Source organism: Peromyscus maniculatus, chromosome 6, assembly GCF_049852395.1.
Source record: "Peromyscus maniculatus bairdii isolate BWxNUB_F1_BW_parent chromosome 6, HU_Pman_BW_mat_3.1, whole genome shotgun sequence".
NCBI classification, from domain to species: domain Eukaryota; kingdom Metazoa; phylum Chordata; class Mammalia; order Rodentia; family Cricetidae; genus Peromyscus; species Peromyscus maniculatus.
The window spans coordinates 61086781-61109892 of record NC_134857.1 but is presented as its reverse complement, the minus strand read 5'-3'; the positions used below and the strand labels follow the sequence as shown (position 1 = coordinate 61109892).

The following is a 23112-nucleotide window of genomic DNA, read 5'->3' as shown; positions in this document are numbered from 1 at the left end:
CTTTCTTTTTTCAGGTAGGAATTTCCCCTAAATAGTATATCTAAAACTATTTTTTTCTGTACATTATACTATATGTAATAAAATATCTGTTGATTAAAAAGCATTTAGTCTATATAGATAAATGCTTATAGATTTAAAAACCAAATTTATAAAGAAATATCAGAACATGTGAATTTCCACTCCAGATTTGTTTAAGCTTCCAGAGGAGTAGTAGTAACTATAAATGCCATGAGGGTAGCTGTTCAGATACCTGCACACTGGCCAAATTCTATAATCTAGTGATACATTTTTAGTTTTAAAATTATAAGAACTAACATCAGTGTTTGAATACTTTAGTCACCTACAATATTGTTTCTTTCTCTCCATTCCAATCTATAAAATAAACCATAATATATTATTTTTAATTCATGCCTCAGGTAGAATGGGCACTTTAATATGTCTAATGTGGATACTGTCCCATCTCTGTAACTTTCTAAGAGATTATATTACTCTAGTTGATAAGTTTAATTCATCTATCGATCCCTCATTAAAACGCTTTTTTATTTCCACTAATGACCTCCAAATAAATTTACTTTAGGGTTAAAAGCAACTGACACCCAGTAGTTACCTTTAAGATTTATAATTGTTATTTTTTTCCTCATAAAATTTCTATGTAATATTTGGTGTCTGACCAAGTGCTTTGTAGAGCATCCTACTGGTTATTTTTAAAGAAAAGAATGGAAAATGTAAGATTTAACAGTAGCCACCTGCATCCTACATAGTAGCATGCAGTTTCATGGCAATCTTCACTAAATTTTGCCATCCCTCTACAAATTCCAAGATCATACAAAATAATTTTAGTGCATTACTCATCAGGGATATTGGAGGTACATTTTAAGTTTTAGTAATAAATGCTAGGATGACCAAATTGCAGCCTAATTATTTCCATATTGTACTTAAAATGAGTTTTAAAAAAATTATAAAAGAGATGACTATATACAATCAGTGCTGTTTATTGGACCTCTGGGCCTACTCTTCCAAAAATTGAGCTTATCAGTTTTCTCTGTCAAGCTTGAACTAATGTAAATAATTGAAATAATGTAAAGTTATATTTTCATGTTTTTATAGATATGACATGACAAGAATACATAATGTATGAGTATCTCAAGTGTGGATAATGTTGATTGGCTAACCAGAGCTCAGTTATAGACAGTAAAACCTAGTTCAATATCCATGTAACAGTGCATCAGTATATTGCTGTATAGATGTGTCTGTGTGCATATAAGTGATAAGCGCTCAAATAAGAGTGATGACAGCTGTCTAAAGGTTTTTTTTATTCATTTTATATAAACTGTTATGAAAAGACCAAAATGTTTATGAACTATTCTTATGTAAATTTACAACTGTCCTTTACTGTACTTTTTGTTTACAGTATAGTATCTTATTCTCTGCTGTGTTAAGTGGGTGTCATACTCCAAGGAGACATACACTTTCTACAACTTCTATTGAAGATACTGGGATTTCCAATTTTTCATGTGTACTATGTCACAAAATGCTTTTAATTTTATTTTTAAATCTAACATCTGATGGCTTTTTCAGAGTGTTGTGAAAACTTCAGTCATACATAAAATATGTTCTTATAAAAAGCCAAGATCTTTTTTTTTTTGGTTTTTACTTAATAGTTCATCAATCATAATGAGAAACCAAAAAGTGTATCTTATATTATCCCCAAATAAATCCAGATGCTTCTAGCGAAGGGGGGCATCTCTGCTCAGTTTGTCAGCTAGGTATGAATAGAACCAAGTAAGAATGTCTTTTTAAATTTAAATTAAGATGATTAGTAATTCTGATATTCCACACCCATAGTCATTATGTGCTTTGGGCATATATAGAAACGTGGCTAATGATTAAATGACTTACTTTGTAATATGCTCCATTGGTAAAATAACATTCATTGTGGTCATCAACCATCCTACTGTGCCGTCATATCATCTGCTATGGTACTCACATTAAAAAGTAGGAAAGTAACTTGCTTTAAATTTTTTATGGTTTGATTTTTAAAAACTGTCCATTTATTTTTTGACTTAAAGAAAAATTCTTCCCATTTTAATTTCTTCACAAAGCTGGTCATTTGAACCCAATCCTATTAACATGAACTTTAAAGTTAACCCAACATTATAGCTCTCCAAACTTGCACATACTTTTGTAAAATTTCTTTATATACATGTATCAAGTATTTAACATATGAACATACAGGTGAATCTGCTTAAAACACAGTAATTTTACATTTAAAATCTATAAATACTGTGGATATTTTGATGGACTGTGGTAGTACATTGAGAATAAGAGAATTACTACCAATATTCCTATGAAAAGATTTCTGGTACTTACCATGTCTTGATGATATCTTTAATTTTTACTTTTAAATTAAATGCATGTGTGTGTGTGCCTGATGTGGGAATGTGCACATGAGTACAGGTGCCTGTTGATAGCAGAGGTGAGCCCAGATGCACCAGACCTAGAGCAGGAGGTATTAATGTTTGTGAGTACCTAAAATGGGTTTGGGGAAACTAACCTGGATCCTCTGCAAGTGTGCTCTCTTAATGACTGAGCGATTCCCCCAGCCCCAATAATATCATTTTAAAAAATTGTAGAACCCTTGAAGTTCATTAGACTGCAATACACCAATTTCTCCAGTTTCATCATTTACCTCACAGCATTCTGGAGGTACTTGTCTACATAATAAGAGTTACTCAAGTACTTCTCTTGTGGAATGGATTTCTGTGTATCTAAACTTGTTTTCTGCTGATAAAGTTGGTTGTGCATTCCTTTTGGATGGCCTGCTAGTCTGTCTTGTCAAAGGCAGTAGAGTTGTCAAGCCAAAGGTACCTTTTTACTTTTAATTTATATGGAATAAGCAGGGATTTGATTGAACGACTTACAAAAATTGCTTATAGCATCAGCATTAGTTGGAAATATATACACTAATAACAGTATAGTGATAACTTCAGACAGTTAAATTAGATAAGCTTGACAAATCTTTATGAATAGATTCACAAGAAGCTTTTTAAAGGAAGTACCCGAAAGTTGCAAATGTGATTTAAAAAAATGGGAAGATGTACAAGGTGCTTTGACACTTAAAACTGGTTTATTTTACATCACCGTCATGGAAGATGGGTAAGTATGTTCAAACTGCTCTGATATGCTGAACAAAAGTTTGAGAAAGCACTAGTAGATAGTCTTTAAATTACTGAATTAAATCCTTTTTAAAAGGCTTTTAATGTGTTACTTTGGCTAAACCATATATTTGTGCTAAACCAAAATAGCACAAGACATTTTGTTAGATATTTATTAATTACACTTTATGTCTAGAAGAGCAACCCAGCACACAACACTCCAAGTACATGATGGTTCAAATATATTTGTAATATGTATATTTATAAAATTTATAAACATGACATCTAAGAAAAATGCCATAAGCTTTAAGGAAGATGCCCAGAGCTGATCTGGACCATTAATAATTTGTGGATGTTTTATGTCCTGTATCTATTTATCCCTTCTTGTTTCTCATTTTACACTCTCTGAGCCCTTAGACACAACTGACATTTTTCGTTTATTATACTTCAGAGGGTCTTCCAGTGTTTAGTGTCATTTATCTTATTCCATGGCATCCCTCCCCTGTGTTTTCCATCTGTTTTTTTTTTTTTTAACTTGTCTCATGGGAGAATTTGCTTTGAGACCACTTGTAATGCAGGTCACTATGTCAAAGACAGAAGTGATACTTTCCAAGTCTTCTTAATGACATAGGACTAGGAATTTCTCAAATGAAATAGAAAGTTTCTGCTTGGCTCCAATGTCTGCATCACTCACACATTCTGATCCAACACTTGCTGATTGTACTTAAAGGCTCCACAATCTGGAGAGTTCCTGGAGCAAGCAAGAGGTGCTCTGATGAGGCAGGAAGAATGGGAATGCCATCTTATGTCTGCTCATCAGGGCTTTGGAAAGCCACTTCACTATTAGCACAGCCTGTTCACTATGTTAATTGAACTCCCTAGGATTTTAAGATTTCTCTGCCCTTTTTTTTTTGCACTAAGAAGAAGAAGAAGAAGAAGAAGCTAATTTTGCTATTCCACAGCCAAACTTCTTTCAGATATGAATAAATTCAGTATTATTTAATTATTATGTCTGAATTTACTGAATAATTTGGTCACTTTTCTTTCTTTCTTTTTCCTTTCAGGTTAATGTGCCAATTTCATTTTACTGTAAATTGGAATGTGGGGGAGTGGATTAAACTCTTGGGAGGGAGTCAAGTCCAGGACTCTAGCTTTATCTTCCCCATTTCTCTCAGCTCTGTGTGTCTCCTCACCTGGAGTATGTGGATACTAGGACAGTTTCCCGGAATGATGAAAGGAAAGACTGTATCTTTTTTTAATGATCCTTGAAGAAACAGGCTCATGCATGGGAGTGCCACTCAGTGCAGAAAAAGTCTTTGTTCCTCCGTTCTAAATGGTTTCATCATCTTAATAAGCTAGTCAGTTTTATCTGAGAACAATTGTTCATTAACGCACTAATTTGCCCATTTACTCAAAGAAATTCTTATTGAATCTGTTCTTAAGTAGTATTTATCAAAGGCAAGGGCTAAATTCAAGGCCTCTGTTCTTAAGAAGTTTCTATAAATCATGCTCTGATGAATTCCCAGTCACATAGAAATAATGTGAATATAGGATTATTCTCTGACAACTAAAAATGATATATTCACCTCCACCAATTCTTTTACTGAAGACATTCATCCTTTAATGCAGGAAAAGGGTCTGGTAGTATTCATCCGAAATTTTCTCTAACAAGGATAAGGAAAATATGATTATTTTCCTCTAAAAAAAAGCTTATATTTTTTTGTAAGCTGCTCCCCCTTTAATCACTATTTCTACCTCTGTTCTCAAAGAGTCAAATTCAATTCATCAATATATACCGCAAGTTGATGATGCAAACCTCTGCCTCCTAAACAGTTTAGCTTACATATACCTAAAGTCCACCTCATTGATTAGAATATTTCAGAGAGCTTTTGAAGAATTTTTAGTCCATAGAGAAACAGTATATTGCAATCAAACTGCAACTAAAATTTAAGTAACAAGTAATTTCCCAACAAGAACAGATTGATTTAGAATTTATCAATGCCAATGGTTAAATAAAGGTATCAATATTTGTTATTGTTTATTTCTTTTGTATTAAATCATACGTAAACTCAAGGGAAATAGTTTGCTTAAAATGAGAAAGATTTTAGAAGAATTCTTAGTCTCCTATGACACACACACACACACACACACACACACACACACACATATTTGTATTAGAAGTGCACATGTTAAAGTCAATTCTTTTAATTATTACTATTCATTATGCTACCAGTAACAATAGGTAAAGAAACACATTTGCTAAGCATCAGAATCAATCTCAGTTACAAATAAAGCAATGTATACTTTCCATTTATTTTATTCAACTTTTCATAATACAATTTATAGGTTTTTCAGGTATCCATATTTTTCTCGGCATCTTTTCGTCAAGAATTTTCTGATACACGAATTCCCATTCTTATAGGAGTTCTATGATTTAAGCTTCGAATGTATTAGAGTTCTACCTACGGAAGTACTTTTCTGTAAATTCACAGATTTTGAAATAGCCCCATGTGAATGATTAGCAAGTTTCTTGAAACAATTTTGTAGAATATTGAAGTCAACACTACTAGCACCCAATAGTCTTACTTTGCCTCTGCTTTCTGTCCATGCCCCCCATGTCCCCAAGGCAAACCCTATTTGGATGGTTGGTGAACACATTATAAAATATTTTTATTCATCTAAATCACATAGCTTGCAGTCAGATATAACAACTCATTTCATGAGATTTCTAGGTCCTAGTTGTCATAGTGCGCTCTGTACATTCTTCTTACACATCTGTGCCTTAGTTCTCAGTGGAGTGAATGCAGACTATCAGTCTCCCTGTCATTTCTACTTAGATTTTATAAATTAAAATGCAATTTTGAATTTATAATTATACTTAATCTGTATCTTAAAAGGTTGTCAAGTCTGTTTATATACATTATTGTGTTAGCTATTTGTGTTAAAGAGATAAACATGTCTGTTCATTTTAATTTAATGTGTTTTTGTGTTTCTGTGTGTGTATGTTCATGTGTGTATTAAAAATATTCCATAAATTCTGTAGTATTTATGCTTATAATTATTTATAACATTATTAAAATACATTCTGAATTTCCAAGTTCAAAACATGTTAAACAATTTATAACACATTGTTTTGACCAATTGAAAAGGGTTTAACAAATCATACATTTTGTAATTTGGAAACATGTCAAAGTCACCAAACCTGAAACCAGAATACTGCATTTACATCCTTAAATTTTAGTTTGTTAGGTCACAAAATAATAATATACGGTTTTGTAGCTTATGTAAAGTTGTATATAAAAGATGAATTAATAAGTAAATTGCAAGGCGAAGGGTAAGTTGTGTATTAGAGCAATACCCTTGCTTTAGATATCAGTTGTTTTTCTATACATAATTACATACTTTGATGGCTGCAAACCTTATCCCATACAGTAGCAGAACAGGAAACCACTTTCCATAAATGTAAAATTTGCCATTTTATGTTGGAAACATACCTACTTTTCCTTCTTTGTTCTACCCTAGCTGTCTATTAAAACCTCCCATTCATTATCTATCTCTCCTTTATTGGAATCAACATAACATGGATTATTTGATCTGCTTATCTCCCCTCTCTCACTATTACTCTGTACAAAGCTATTTCCCATACATAGATGAGTAAAACTTTAGACAGCTCTTAGACAGCTTGAGGAAATTCTCCTCCTGCCCTGCAGGACTCCGAGCAAAAATGATTTGGTATAACCAGCATTGTTCATGCATTGCACTTAGCGGGAACCTGTCTAGTATATTGTTGTTATAATCTAGTGGGTCACTTAAACATCGTTTGCTCTTATTTCAATATAAGAATCATGTGGTAGGGGATGAATCTGTCTTGTCTTTGAGTTTTTAAGCCTATTTTTAAAATTAAATATAATAGTTTACAGTTAAGAAGCACGAATTCTGTGCCACACTCATAAAGTATGCACTATTGCTATCATCCATTCTCATCTTACAAATGAGGAGCCGGAGGCACAGAGGTACAAAGAGGTTGAATAATTTGTAAGAGGTAACATATGGCTTTGTGCTTTAACACAATGGCTGCAGTGACATACTGGAAACCCTTACTTGAAAAAAAAAAAAAAAACATAGATCACACACAGTAAAAGAATTCTAAAATGCAAAAGACACAAACCCATCCAACTACCAAGCTGACACTTAGGGCATAGATTTCTACAAACTATTCAGACATCCCTGAATATGTAATGAAGAGATAGGGTTATTTAGTGGCAGATCTATGGCCTAATAGTGTGTGTGGTTGAAAGACTAAGGTACTTATGCCAGAGTGTGTATCCTGACAAGTATGCTCCAGATATTGCTACTGTGTCATCTAAAAAGAGTGAATTGTGCTAACCACTCACTTATTTCCCCTGCTAAGTGTAGAGCCAGGGTAAAATGCAAAGCACATCGTGTCAGATTCAATACATGCCATTCCATTCTCACTGAAACTATTTTATTTTCAATGTGGTGCAGTTTTCAAATCTTATTCTATGACCAGGTTCCTGAAAGATAGTTATCATCCTATTGTGTCAGACCTTTTGTTTTTGGTCACCACCCAGCTCCCGAATCATGACATGGAGACTTATTCTTAGTTTTGTTTGTTTGTTTGTTTTTGAATGCTTGGCCTTAGCTTAGCTCTTTTCTTGCTAGCTCTTAAAACTAAACTGTTTCTCTTCATCTATATTTTGCCTTAGGGCTTTTTATCTATTCCTCCTGTATGTCCTACTTTTCCTGCTCCTTCCATGTCTGTCTGTCTGGCCCCAGGCATCTCCCTCTCTTTCTCCCTAGTTCTCTCCTCTTGTTCTTCTCTTCTCTAGATTCCCCCTGCTATTTATTTTCTCTGCCCACCAGCATCACCTATCCCTCTTCTGCCCAGTGATTGGCCCTTCAGCTCTTTATTAGACCAATTGGGTGCCTTAGGCAGACAAGGTGAAACAGCAGAACATCTTAACATAATTAAACACACATCTTTACACAGTTAAACAAATGCAGCATAAACAAATATAATATACCTCTACATAGTTAAATATTCCACAACATCTTACACAAGTTTATTGTTTAGCATTTTGAATAACTTCTTCTCAAACTGTTCTGGGATTGTTTTAATTTCTTCACAGTTGGCTTCACTGAGTGAAGTCTACATATGAAAAGACTATAGATATCCCTAGGTGATCTTTTTTCCACCTATCTCAATAACTTGTATTCAAATTATTTTCTGTACTCTAAAAAAATCATCTTTCCCCTATACATAAGTGATTATCATTATATTGAATTTTTTTCCAAATATGTCTGAATAGCTCTGAATTCTAGACTAATATATTCAACGTTCCATTGATATTTCTAAGTGTCATTACTTCTTCTTGGAATTTGGGAGGCCAGGGCAGGATTGTCTTTTTTTCCAAATATTAGTAATATCAGTTAACAGCCATTGAAATATCTGTTAAATACCAGTTACTATTATATAAATATCAAAGTTTTTGAATAGAATTAACAAAATTCGTGTTATTAATACATCCTTTTGCTTCTGTGAAATAGGGCAGTGCTATATTATATAAATGGTGATACTCCAAGCTAGAAATCATTAGATACTTAAATCTTGTACCCATCAGCATGGAGTTCATGGTGTTTTCAGTAAAAGCTTTTTTTCCTCAGACAAGCTTCCCTTTGTCACATTTGGGTCCTCAGTTGCCATGGAAAATGTAAATGTTCTTACATTTCATTCTTTTGGTAAGTGTGGAAAATTTGGGAAAGAATTTTCTAGTATTAAAAATCACCCCTCAGTTCACAATTCATATTGATGAGCATATACCATCAATCTAAGTATTTTGAACCTTCATTAAGCCAGCAGGAAATATCCCTGAATGACCCTTAAATTTATATTCTTTAAATTACAATTAGTTTCATTTTAAGATTCACTATTGGTGCTTATGCTAAAAGTCATAGCTAGACTGTCTGTTGTCGGAGTTCCAAGAGGTACATGAGCACTTTTTGTGTGCTTATTTAATTATATTTTACTGACTGAATGAGTATATGTTGAACAAGTATTACTCTACCACACTTTAGTACATCAGTCTGCTGTTCCTATATTTTATCAAAATGGCATGAAAGAGCAAAGTGTCTGTGGTCTTCTACAAATGGCTTCTATTGCCTCTTATATACATCTCTATTCTAGGACTTTTTTATATGATTTTTATGAGATGCAATTTGAGAGGATGAAGAGATGGCTCAGCACTTAAGAGCACTGACTGTTCTACCATAGGACTGGGGTTCAATTCCCAGCAGCTCACAACTGTCTTTGATTCAAGTTCAAGGGGACCCAACACCCATGGCAAAACACCAATGCACATAAAATAAAAATAAATAAAATAAAAGATCATTAGAGATGCAAATTGAAATTCTTTGCTAATTTATTCAAAAAGTGTTTACTCCTTTACACAGAGCATATGTGTGCCTTGGGATACTGACTAGAGAAAAACATACAATCCTAATCATTTTCAACTTCTGGAATGGCCTACTAAAGAAATAATTTTGAAAAATAATTATGTGCACACAAGCACACAGAGAAACCTTTGAATGGACAGTGTCTGAAGTTGAGACTCATAGCAAGTTGCAATCACAGAAAGGAAAGATTTGATGTTGGAAGATGACATTAGGGGACTAATCTGAGGAATTGGAAGGCATTGAGGTGTTGTACTGAGGCAGTATCTTTCTTGCTCCACTTACTTGAGTTAAGTCTGTCTACCCTGTAGTCCTTGTCCATCCTCAAGTGTTTCAGGAACTCCCTAGCAGCTGGGGTCTTGTCACCTCATTTCTAGAGAATGGCACTGACTTGAACAATAATTCATTGACTCTTTATAGCAAGCATATTAGGTGGAAATCAGGTGACTAAGAACAAGTTAGGAAGCATAAGAAAATCAAGATGAATCAGAAGTCACTCCTTGGCTTCTACACATTTCCTTAATTTTTAAGGTTGTTAATTGAAAAAGAACTACATCACTTCCCCCTGCCCCCTTCTTTTCTCTCTGGCCCTTGAACCCTTCCCATGACATTTCTCTCTCGGGTTTTTAACCTTGATTATACTTGTTACATGCATGCACACACACACACACACACACAGTGTATGTGTATGCACAAATATACATAAGTCCATTTTGTTGTTTGCATGTATATGTTTTCAAAGCTGGCCACTGTGCCTTGAACAAACAACAAGGGAGATTATTCCTACAAGATGCCAATTCTCTTTCTCCCAGAAGTCAATAGTTGTCTGTAGTTCTTTGTCTGGGGGTGGGCACTTCTCACACTTCTCTAGCCTAGTGAATAAACAGTGAGGACAGGCTGTACACCACTTTCTAATCAAATTAGAAAAACCTCTCTGCACATGTGCTCTTCAAATGATGTCTTTTGTTTGCTTACCTGAGGATAGCACTGTATACAAGAAAATAGGTCAGAGCCTCTCCTTGGTGATTTTCAACGTTGTCTCTAAAAGCATCAAATACAACCTCCATTTTATTTTTTTGAAATGGCATTTGTATGTTGCCTAGGCAACCTTACAATTTAAAATTCAGTATATATGAATCAAACTCCAGTGATCCTTCTGTTTTAGGTTCTTGGATGCTCAAATGATTGTAGGGATGTACAACTGCACCTGACTTTTGCCTTCTCTTTGGACTAAAAAATATCTCAATCAAGTTCTATTAAGTAAAGATCATTTCTGCTTTTTTTCCCAACTAATTATATCAAAGAGAATTGTGAATAGAGCACACCATAGGAGAAGAACTTAGAGAAGCCTTGAGACAGGAAATATATTAGTGTGTTTTTGGCATTCTTGAATATTCTGGTCTGTGTTTCATAAGCCTTCCCCTGAGTCCTGCAAGGATGCTCATTTATCCAATTCTGTCAATATTTGTGGTTTTGTTCACTGGAAAGGAAGATCTAAGGCAAAGAAACCCATGGCAAAAAAACACATATTTGAAAGTCAAGAAGTATCTCCCACATTTGGTCAAAGTTACTGAAGTCATGTTAGTAACTACTCAGACTACAAATTAACTTAATTTTAATATTAAATTGAATTTTAACTGTCAAGTATAATGGGGGGGCTACTACTCCTGACATTAAGACATTAACAATCCATGTTTGTAGTAGGAAATTAGTATTCAATAAATAAAAATGAACAAAGTATTTTCAGAAATAGACATCAGGAAAGAAAAGAAGTGAACTGGACTCCTTGTTAAATAAATACTTGGTTTTCCAGGTCTGAAAATTTTGCTCAGCACCACATGTTCCCTGATTTTGTGTCCCCGGGTATAATGGGATACAGTTTCTGAACCTTTTATATTCACGCATTCACTAATAAATAGCCAATCATACATATTTAGCAATTGTACACTATTTGTCAATGTAACTCAAATAGACAGGTTGATGATGTCTATTGGTAGGGAAAGATATATAGAAAAATGTTTCCATCTATTTTATGTAATTTTTCATTTACCAACTATTGATTTACTTTGTTATGGGTGCAGGAGATACACAGATACAAGTCATAATATAAAAAAAGAGCATTTATTTTCATAGAAGTTAGTCCATTTAGGTTAACTGGCAATAAACAAAGAAATAAATGCATGCTGGAATGTGATAAAACATAGTTAAAAATCAACCCAAAAGCAGTGAGATTAAATGTTTTTCAGTGCTCCAGGTGAAAAGTCTAGCAACCAGCTGAAATAAATTTAACCATTCAGGAAAGCAAGTGGCTTAAACAAATAAGTCTGGAAGGCAGTAGTTAGAAATAGAATTGAGAAGTTATGCCTGACTGCTAGAGCCGCTATCCCAATACTCAGGAGGCAGAGGTAGCAGGGTAATTTGAGTTAAGAACTTGATCATCAGCATGGGTAAAACTGAAATGCTAGTGAAAGGAGGAAGAAAGGGGGAAGAAGGGACCAAGACAGGAAGAGAGGAAAGTGAAAGAAGGAAGGAGGGAAACAGAAGGAAAAAGAAAAAGAAAGAACTAGATAGAAAAAAATGTAAGTTATTCAGGAACATTGATTGTTTGGATATTTTAAAGTCTGGTGTCATGTAAATGACTTTGCAGTTTTTTAAGTAAGATAAATACCAGTGGATAATTTGGGATAAAAAAAAAATTGACAATCTTAGTCACATACTAAGATTGACTGTAGTTCAAAAGCAATAGTAACTGGTCATGACTGAGTGCTACATGCCAACACCTTTAAAAATATTTTATCTTGATAAGTGTATATCACTCACAGATTAAGGTATATTGTATTACTCTACTATTTTTAAGAAATAAGGAAATAGCCGGGCGGTGGTGGCGCACGCCTTTAATCCCAGCACTCGGGAGGCAGAGGCAGGCGGATCTCTGTGAGTTCGAGGCCAGCCTGGTCTCCAAAGCGAGTTCCAGGAAAGGCGCAAAGCTACACAGAGAAACCCTGTCTCGAAAAACCAAAAAAAAAAAAAAAAAAAAAAAAAAAAGAAATAAGGAAATATTGAAGGAAAAAAATGACTTTCACATGGTCCTTGAGTTTGGGGACATTTGGGCTGGTGATTGCAAGAGACTGGTTTTAAGTACAAGCAGGTGGTCTGACTAAACTCTGTCTACAGAGTCAAAGTGAGGTAAGGACCTGGAGAGGTGTGATGAGAGGCCAAGGGGTAAGCTATGAAGAGGAGCGTCAGCAAGATGGCTGCCTTGTGAATGCAATCCAATCACAGGAACACTGTTCCTGGAAATGAGAAAGAACTAAGACACAGGGAAGTCTGAGTAATTTGGTTGTGCGATTTTGTCTAGCATGTTGGGAAAGGGGTGAAAGACAAATGTGTCCGTGTTTGGGTCATAGAAATTGGCATGCCTATCTGGAATGTCAAGTGGCCTTTGGATTCACTTATACAGAAGCACAGTTGTTCAGAGTTCTCATCACAAAGATTGCATTTAAAACCATGAGACCCAATTAAATACAACGTGGGTGGTCAAAGTGTGGAGGCCTGTACACTGATGTTCATAGGGGGAACAAGGAGGAATCAATCAAGAACACAGATAAGTAGAGGCCCAAGAGAAGAGAGTTTAGGCAGTGTAAATACGTTTCAGAGAAAAATGGAACTGATCAAGTTCCTGTGGCAGGTGTCTCCATGGATAAACCAAGTAAACTGAACCTGATCACCCAGAACAGAGCAAGTTAACAACCCCTCAGATGTCATCTAAACAGAAAAGGAAAACTAACACATATTGAATACCAGCCTTTCATTATTCAGTGAATGCCCAAGCAAGAGCATGATGTGTGGTGGTGTAACGTAGGAGGTCAGAATTAGAAAGAATTAGAAAGCAAAACGAACAAGAAAAAAAAAAAAAAAAAAAAAAAAAAAAACAAAGCCAACAAACAAAACAATTATTAACCCAGTATGGGAGGCTCAGAGAGAGAATTCTTCCCCCACAACAGCACATAGTCCTGAAACTTTGCCTTCAGAGCAGCCCCATTTCTTAATGATCTGCATAGAATGACCACATCATGCCACCCTTTCCCCACTCTTGTGTCTTAGGATAGGGAGACAGCAAAGGGTTGTCTGGAGGTCAGGCTTTATGAAGAGGGCATGGCCACTCCTTCTTCAGAGAGTAAGGGAACTCACTGCCAGCATCTTTAACTTGTGACTTTTCTGTCACTGTTTGGGCCAAATGACTTGAAGCCTATGAAGCCCGAAAGAAAACGAGGAATTAGTTAAGAACCCACTTCATGATAGAAATCAAATATAATTTTTGTCACTTTTAAAACCTTAGAAATGAAAAGATTGATTACCTTGATCAGAATACACAATTATATATATATATATATAATTTTTATTGCATATAATTTTATATACAATATAAAATGAAAAATGCAGAATTCCTCTCAAAAGCTTACCTACTACTAAAAGAGAAAAACAGCTCCAACTCAAAATCAGAATGTTGCATTCCACTTCCAAAATACTGCAGAGACTGGCAGTCACTTAGGAAAGAATTCCACAGCCAAGAAACTTAGTGATTACAGTGGGTCTGAGAGAAGTGGCAGTGTGTGGAGACACAATAGCAACAGGGAGAAGTCCGAAGGCAGATCTCCAGATCAGTTCAAACATCCCCACGAGATGGATCGCCCTGCTTCACGTCTCCCCAGGCTGAGATCCGAACGCAGAATTGGGATTTGTGGAACACATTGGAGCCTTGCGCGGCTTATTAATGCCTGATGTTGGGCAGGAGTCTGGCTAGTTGTAGCATTTGCCTGCTTGATGCTCTGAAGCTCTACTTGTCCTTTGGGTCTCTGCTTTACAGTTTGCTTAAGCAGACTGGAAACATTTTAAAAGTGCATGGTGACTGTGTGTGGTGATACAGGAGAAACTGACTTAAAGGTTGAATCTACCAATCCCTAGTAGTGTGGACCTGAGCAGGGTCCTTCTCTAAATATAATTTTTATGTGGAACACCCAAGTTCTAGTGTCTGTCTGGTGAACAGCAAGAGAAACAAATGAGACACTATGCGGTGCCGATGTGACAAAGCTAAACACAAGCTTCTGAGACCCTTTTTCTCTAACCTTCCAATTCTTAAAATCCAACAAATTAGCAAGTGCAGACAACTCTGCTTTCAAAATATTCTCAAACTAGCTGGCTCCCCATCTCCTCCATGGGGTGGGTGGCACCTAAGTCCACAAATGATCAGCTCTCTGAAGAACCAATTAAAACTAAGTAGCCACTCTGCTTCCTGACTCATGTCACACACACACACACACACACACACACACACACACACACACACACACACGCACACACACGCACACACACACACACACACACACACACACACACACACACACACAAAGTGGGTAGAGGGATCCTTTAAAATTCAGACAAAATAGCATAGTTCCCACTCTTTTTTCCCCCTTTTTTAAAAATTAAGAGACTTTTCTATTCCTTTTACATACCAACCACAGATTGCCCCATCCTCCCTCCTCCCACCCCCCAGTCTTCCCACCCAACCCACTCCCCCATTCCCACTTTGTGGGGCATTTACCCACCACCCCCACAGTTCCCCAGAGTTTTCTTGAGTGTGAGCAGCAGGAAATATTAGATAGAAGGATTTATTGCGGAGAATATCACGGAGATAAACAGATAGAAAATAAAGGCTAGCCTCCAGAGGGCCTGGAACCTATTCCAACCGGCCCCGACTGTCTCTGCCCCAAGGGTTTTTATAGAGATGCCAAGGGAGTGGAGCAAAAGACCTCCCCCCCCAGCACAGCCAAGTGCAGACCATCTCAGACACCTGCACTCAGGCCCGTGGTCCTGATCATCCTCTATGCGGACCTGCTGGGTAAAGCCAGGAGGAACCGGAGAACAGGCTCCCACACCACCTCCCTGCCTCAACGGAGTGAACCAGGCTCTGCTGACTCCCCATAGTTTGTACCCTTAAACATTTCAGGGAATTTCCATATTGTTCAGCATAAATGCAACCTCTCTTACTTGTCCTGTAAGATCACACACCTCTTCTCCTCTCCTGAGGACTGATCTCATGCTACAGGTCCTTCACTCTAATCCTATCACCCTTGCTCCTTGCTACTGTCTCTTGAGGAGGCCAAGGTATGTATCTTCCAGCGTCTGCTTGAAGTTAACCTTCCTTTTATGTTATTTCAAGCCTGTCTCTGTAATCCAGGCGGGTTTTGTTCCTCAGTTTCCAACTTGAAGAGTTATCCATGAGTCACTCTTCTAAATTTCCCTGTTTTATGACTTTTTTAATTTTATAATTTAATTTAATTTTACATATCCGCCACAGATTCCCCTGTCCTCCCTTCTCTCGCACCCCGCCCTCCCCCCAATCCACCATTCCCATCTTCTCCAGGGCAAGGACTCCCCTGGAGATTCAGCTCAGCGTGGTAGACTCAGTCTAGGCACGTCCAGTTCCCTCCTCCCTTCACCCAGGCTGAGCAAAGTGTTCCAGCATAGGCCCCAGGCTCCAAAAAGCCAGCTCATGCACAACTGGCAATGGTCAAGAGAAAGACCGAACTGACCTACTCTGTCGATCGGATGGCCAAACACCCTAACTGTTGTGGTAGAACTCTCATCCAATGACTGATGGAAGTGGATGCAGAGATCCACGGCCAGGCCCCAGGTGGAGCTCTGAGAATCCAATTGGCGAGAAAGAGGAGGGAGTTGTTGAGACCATGATTGGAAAAAGCACAGGGACAAATAGCCAAACTAGTGGAAACACATGAACTATAAACCAATAGCTGAGGAGCCCCCAACTGGATCAGGCCTTCTGGATAAGTGAGACGGTCAATTAGCTTGAACTGTTTGGGAGGCCCCCGGCAGTGGGACCGGGACCTGTCCTTAGTGCATGAGCTGTTTTATGTCTTTAGAGTTACCTGAGATGCCATAAGGGATGGTGGCACCACTATCTCAAGGGGTAACCAATAGGTATCTGATATGACAACAGGCTGCCTGACAGCAGTGAACTCATGCATGGTACTATAAACCAAGCCAAGCACACATAATTGGAGAACACACATAGTCATAGATCCTAGAAAGAACCTACTACTGCCATTATTCCAAGCTGATATAGTACACAATTGCCTGCTAAATACTTATTCTTACACCTATAGATTACTGCAGGTCTCATGTCTCATGAAAAACATCTTTTTGTAGTATATGGAGGTTATTATAGAAGGCCACAGCTGGTCAAAATGTGGTAAATATGTGACTCTAGATTGATTTTGAAGAGAAAAAATAATCACCCTTCAATAAATTTTGTCACATTCCTTAGCATGAAATGTATTGCTTTTCTAAAAAGAACAAATCAATGTTCTCAAAATGTTTCTTGTAGTTAATCAGTTATATTTTCCTGAGGGGTATGTGGAGGAGGATGCAGCTACCCATGTCACAATGAGAGCTTTATGGAGGCTCCTGTGCAGCCAAGATGAACAAGTGTTTAGGGGATCTTTGTTTGGCATGCTGTACAGTAGTCCTGAACTGCCATTAGTCATTAAGTGGGACAATTTCAACAGCATAATAGAAATAGGATCTTGCTAAAAGGCAGCCAAGAACAATAAACTCGAAAGATAGGAATGTAAATAACTGGGCTGTACAAACTGACACATACCACCTGACTTATCACTACCCAGCAAGAGTCTGCAAGCAAACCTCCAAGCAGTGCTCCTCTATGGATTCTGTTCCAAGCTCCTATTGAACTCCTGTCCTGAATTCCCTGAGTGATGGGCTGTGACATGCAACTGTTAGGCAGATAAATTCCTTCCTCTCTTCTGTTGCCTTAAGTCATGGAATTTGTCACAGTAACAGAATGAAACTTAAGCAAGCCTCTGCCATCCTTTAAAGGAGCTGGTGTATATACTTTATTTTTTATTCCAGAGGCATGTAATTTTTCTCTGGAAGAACTCTTGGTATCTGGGATATTAAAGTAAAAAGGTTGTTTTTTTTTTTTAAGCTGTGAATTTAGTTTATTTAATAGGCATAAGACTATTTTTTTTTTTTTTTTGGTTTTTCGAGACAGGGTTTCTCTGTGTAGCTTTGAGCCTTTCCTGGAACTCACTTGGTAGCCCAGGCTGGCCTCGAACTCACAGAGATCCGCCTGCCTCTGCCTCCCGAGTGCTGGGATTAAAGGCGTGCGCCACCACCGCCCGGCAAGACTATTATTAATGTTAACAATTTCTTCTTAAATCCATTTACAGTCTATATCTTTGAAGAGGTGTGTTCATATAATTGAAATTGTTGAGTTTCCTGGCATAAAATGTTTTATCCTATTCCCTTATTACATTCACACTTGTTATAAAAGCAAGAATAATGGTATGTTCCTCACTCCCTATGTTGGGAGTTTGGCAGCTGGCTCCACTTGCTCAAACTGCCTTCAGGTTTATTGAGTTTTCTGATATTCAAACTTAAAAAGCAACAAATTTTATTATTCTTCAACACTGTGTTTTTATCCCATAATCATTGTTCTGATCTTTATTATGTCCTTTCTTTTGTGACTTTTAGTTTTGTTTGTTGTTCTTATGGTTTCTGGTTTCTTTAACTTAAGTACAAAATAATTTCAGAGATTTCTTTTGATATAATGATCATTTCCTGCTAACATTTTCCTTCTAAGCACCATTTTAATTTTAACATTTCATTATAGTCACAATACTTTGCCTTATCTCTTTTTAATCTTTGTAAGTTCATTGTTACTTAGAAGTGTGCTATTTTTTTAAGAATATTTGAAAATAGTACAAATATCTTTTTGTTTTTAATTCAATTTTCCTTCGTTTTTATCTGAGTCTATAGTTGATATGATTTAAACACTTTAAAAATGAAAAAAAAATTTCAATTGAAAGAAAGGCTCTGCAGTTAATGAGCTGAAGGATTTAAAATACCACTTAGGTCAAGTTAGTTGATTCTCGTTCTTATTGATGGTTGGCTCAACCGTTCTCTTGGTCATTGAGACGGCAGTGTAGAAGTATCCATCATTGTCAATTTTCTGTCTCTTTTGTCAGACAAAAACATCTTTTCTCTTGTCTTTTGAATTTCTGATATTGATGCATGAATGATTGCTATGTCCCCTTTGAACTAATTCTCCCCACTTCTATATTTCATCTGAAATCACTTTGCCTCACATTTATAGAAACATCTTAGTTTTAAAAGTTAATGTTAACGTACGTATCTTCTCCATACCTTATTTCAACTTATTTGTGTCAGCATATTTAAAATAAATTCACTATAAGTAGCTTGAGGTTGAGTCTTGACATTTTTATCCAGCTTTATTATCTCTGCCTTTTATTTATGTCTGCTATGTTGATTGATATGGTCTAAATCTGCCATTACATTTTTATAGTTATCTTCTATTTGTTTTCTTTCTATTATTTTTTGCTCTGTGGAAAATAAAATGTTCTATTTCAGTTCCTTTTCACTACTTAACTATACCATTTTTGCTGTAGGGTACATTTAACTTTTCATAGTGTGCTTTCCAACATTAATACACTGTTTCTGATATGAAATTAGGGCTTCATAGTATTTACTTTAAAATTTTTTGTTGTGTTTTTGACACAGGATCTCACTATATCGTGTTGGCTAGCATATAACTCACTATACAGATCAGACTGGTCTTGAACTCACGGAGAGCTATTTGTCTCTGAGCTCCCAAGTGCTGGGATTAAAGAGAAATACCACCATGCCTGGCTATTCACTTTTCTCAGTTTTTGTGCTGCCCTTGTAATAGATTTCTGTTATTCATGTGTGACAGGTGTTGTTTTCACTGTCAGTGCTTTTGACTTAGGCAGTTATGTTTAAAATTGGCTATGCAACGAGAAAATGTCTTCACGTTTACCCTCGAGTCTACAAGTTCTGCGGCTCTTCGCCTTTGTAGAGAGATGCAGGTTTGCAGCTGACATCACCTCCAGGACATTTTCTTTTCATTTATTGCAGTTAAGGTCTTCTGGTAATGAGTAAGTTCAGCAGTTTTTAGAATTGTGAAGTACCTTTATGTCACCTTGCTTTTAAGAGGATGTATTTCATTAGTCTAAATATTCCCAACAGTTCATCGAATGTGGTGTCTCTGATAAGAAACCTGTCTTCCTTGTCCTTGTTTCTGTGAGTTGTCTTCAGGAACTTCTTTAAATGTTCTTTTTATCATTGACTTCACACAGTTTGTTCTGATTATTCTGTACGACAGGGTAGTCCCTGTTTCTTTGTGGTTGAGTTGTTTTGAAATTTGGAAACTGTTAGTTTAGAGTTTTCATCAAATATGAAAAAGAATTGCATGTCACTTGAAATAAATGTATATTCTGCCCCATTTCTTTATTTGTGGGAATTCAGTTGCATATTTCTCAGTTTCTGGTTGCCTTCAGACCTTCCTCTTCTCTGCATCAAATGGAGAGTGATGTTTGCTCAGCCATGTTTCTGTATTTCACAAGGTTTACTTTTATCCAGGAAATTCTCATCTTGGACCTCATAGATTTTATTTAGAAAGGTGATTTAGTCCATCTTCTGATCTTCTACCTAGTATTCTCCCCATCTATCCCCCTCCCTCCTTTGCTCTCCCTTTAGATTTTTTTATATTTTCCAGGATTTCATCTATCTTCCTCTTCAGTTCAAACGATCCTTTCTGCCCCCTTGGGTGCTGAGACTGGGAAGCTCTGGAAAGCTGGGCAAGTGCTCTGCCTCTGAGGCACACCCGAAGCCCTTGTTTTTATTTTTGTTGTTGCTGTTTTGTTTTGTGTTGGTGACAGGGTCTCACTCTGTAGCCTAGGCTGGCCCTCGAACTTACCCTAGTCATTCTCTTCCCTCACTGCCCATGCTTTGCAACTCCAGGGGTGTGATACTGTGCTCAACTACTTTTTGTCTTCATTATTGGTGCTATTGTTTTAGTTTAGTGTTGTTTATCTACTTATTTATTTATTTATTTACATGAGTGTATGTGTGGAGTTTATACATTCCACAGTGTCTGAAGTCATAGGACAAATTTTGGAACCAGTTCTCTTCTTCCACGTGGGTCCTGGGGATTAAACTCACATCAACAGTCTTGGCAGTAGGCACCTTTAACAGCTGAGCCATATTACTGGCCCATTGTCATTATCTTTTAAATGTTTTTTTTCTATTATCATTCCAAAGTCTTACACTCTAAAAATAAAATTTCATCAAACATGGTGGCACATAGCTGGTACCCCAGGACCTGAGAGCAGGGAGGCAGAAGGATGGCCAGGGAAATGTTAACCTGGGTTGCAAAGCACCATCTTGTCTCTAATGTCAACAAAGTCTTCATTGAGGCATTAAATAACAATTTCATTATTGAATCATAAATGCAGGTTTTATAAATGTGTCTTAACTAAATAATAGATTACAAATTAATAAGACAAAAGTGATACCTCTTCTCATTAAAACAAATTCAATTATAGTTCTGTTATTTTGGTGAAGATTGGTTTAGTTTTGAACTTATGAAGTCATTCAAACACAGCAGAAAACACAAACTGACCAAATTTAAATATACTAACAGTTTGAAATTGTCCTCAACTACTTAAGGTTGTTTTTATTTTGTTGTTGTTGTTTTTGTTTTGTTTTGTTTTTCATATGTTTTAAAATAAAGCCATAGATTGAGGCTAAAGTTACTGGGCCTTTCAAGGAGACTGATTGAGCTGCTTAGGTAAGTGGTCAGAATAGAAGCTCTGTCTTCATTCACATTCTCTCCTACTTTTAAAGACAGGATCTCCATGTTTAACCCTGGCTATTCTGAAACTCAAAATGTAGGCCACCCTGGCCTTGAACCTTCAATATACAGTGATTCATCACCCTCCTACTCTCAAGTGCTAGGATTGAAGACACATGCCAGCATGCTAGGTCCTGCTTCTGGGACTTCAGGATATGTCAGGGAAGCATAAGAGTGCAGTGAAACCAGCAAGATTATACAATTAGAAATATTTAGTTTGCATGACTGTCCCACAAGTTCTTTTAAAATTGTTTTCCTCACTGGATAAAGAAAAGTGCACACATACACAATGTTTCCAACAAAAACAGCACGATTAAATATTTCTGTGTTTCTTGATTGCTATATGTCATAAGGATTTTTATGAAAATCCTTTTTCTCTGCCTGTGAGCAAGAATCCAGGTCTGCCCATTTTCAAAACAAAAGAATATCCTAACCCAAACCAAAGAATGAAAGTTCTTGCTTCTATCATCATTTCCAAAGGGAAAGCTGTCACAGTGAATGATATTGTTGAATGCACATTTCTCATGTGATGACTGCTGGGGAGAATAATTCCGTGCTCTCTGGTTCATTCAAGGTAGCCTTATAATTGCCAACTCCCAGTGGTTGAGAGCCTTACCCTGCCCTGTGCTGAGCTCAGACACTCAGCAGGGAGCCCAACTTCCTGCTTTCTTGCAGCTTCCTTCCATATTGCTGGTGCAGCAGCATTTTTGGCTGTCCTTACCTCTATTGCACTGTTCATTCTATGATCCCCTGCTCTAATAGAGATGAAAATATCTCATAAATGAATTGACTTTAAATGAGTTGTAGACAGGGAACTAAGTGTACAATGCAAAATGTTAAAATATTTAAAAGGAGAAGAGTTTTTTTTGTAATTGAGAAGTTATTATATTACACACAAAAATAAGCAAGTTGAATTTTATCAAAATTGAAAACTGCCGTATGAAAAGCATTAATTAATAGGCCAAGTAAGTGGCTCAGGGTTTAGGAGTATATGCTTTTCTTTCAGAGGATCCAACTCAATTGTTAGTGCCAAAGTCAAGTGACTCCTAAATGCCTATGTAACTCCAGCTCCATGGGATCTGATGCCCTTTTTTGGTCTATGAATGCAGATAGCATATGCTCATGCAAGCAAACATAATATAATAAATAAAAATAAATATTAAAGATATATTAAAATATGTAAAAGCAAGTTATAAGGAGAAAGGATACATTTGCAAGTCATATAATTGACAAAGATCAATAGCTACAGTATTAAATACTCTAGAAATTCAAGAGCTGAAAGGTAGGGTAGGTAACAAGGTGGGAAAATGATCAAAACATAGGAAAACACATTTCAATAAAGAGGATATATGCATGCAGATTAACATATGAATGGACTTACAGTGATCGTTAGGGACATGCTGGTTCAAACAACAATGAAATAACAGTATGTATCTATCAGAATGGATAAAAATGGAAAATAGGGATCACATCAAACACTATGTAGGAGGTAAAAATGCCTACATTAAATGAAACAGCTACCCACAGTTTGGCAGTTTATCAATAATAAATTAAACATGTTTCTGATAGATCTCCCTGCAATCATACTTCAAGACTTTAATCTGCCCAAATGAAGATTCATCTTCATGGAGATAACCGTACTTGAATGTTTATAGTGATTCATCAAGATCAAATACTGGGAAGGAGCTAATTCTTACCTTGGGAAAATGGATAAGC

General features: G+C 36.5%; 1 protein-coding gene across 3 annotated transcripts in view; it reads left to right on the top strand.

Moving 5' to 3' along the window:
• Positions 1-1622, top strand: part of Gria2 (glutamate ionotropic receptor AMPA type subunit 2) — a 127905-nt gene extending 126283 nt beyond the window's left edge. For all 3 annotated transcript variants that reach the window (XM_076574291.1, XM_076574290.1, XM_006981096.4), the window contains one exon: positions 1-1622. This exon is cut by the window's left edge and continues 981 nt beyond it. The gene's annotated coding sequence lies outside the window, so the exon portion shown is untranslated.
• The last annotated feature ends 21490 nt before the right edge of the window (positions 1623-23112 follow it).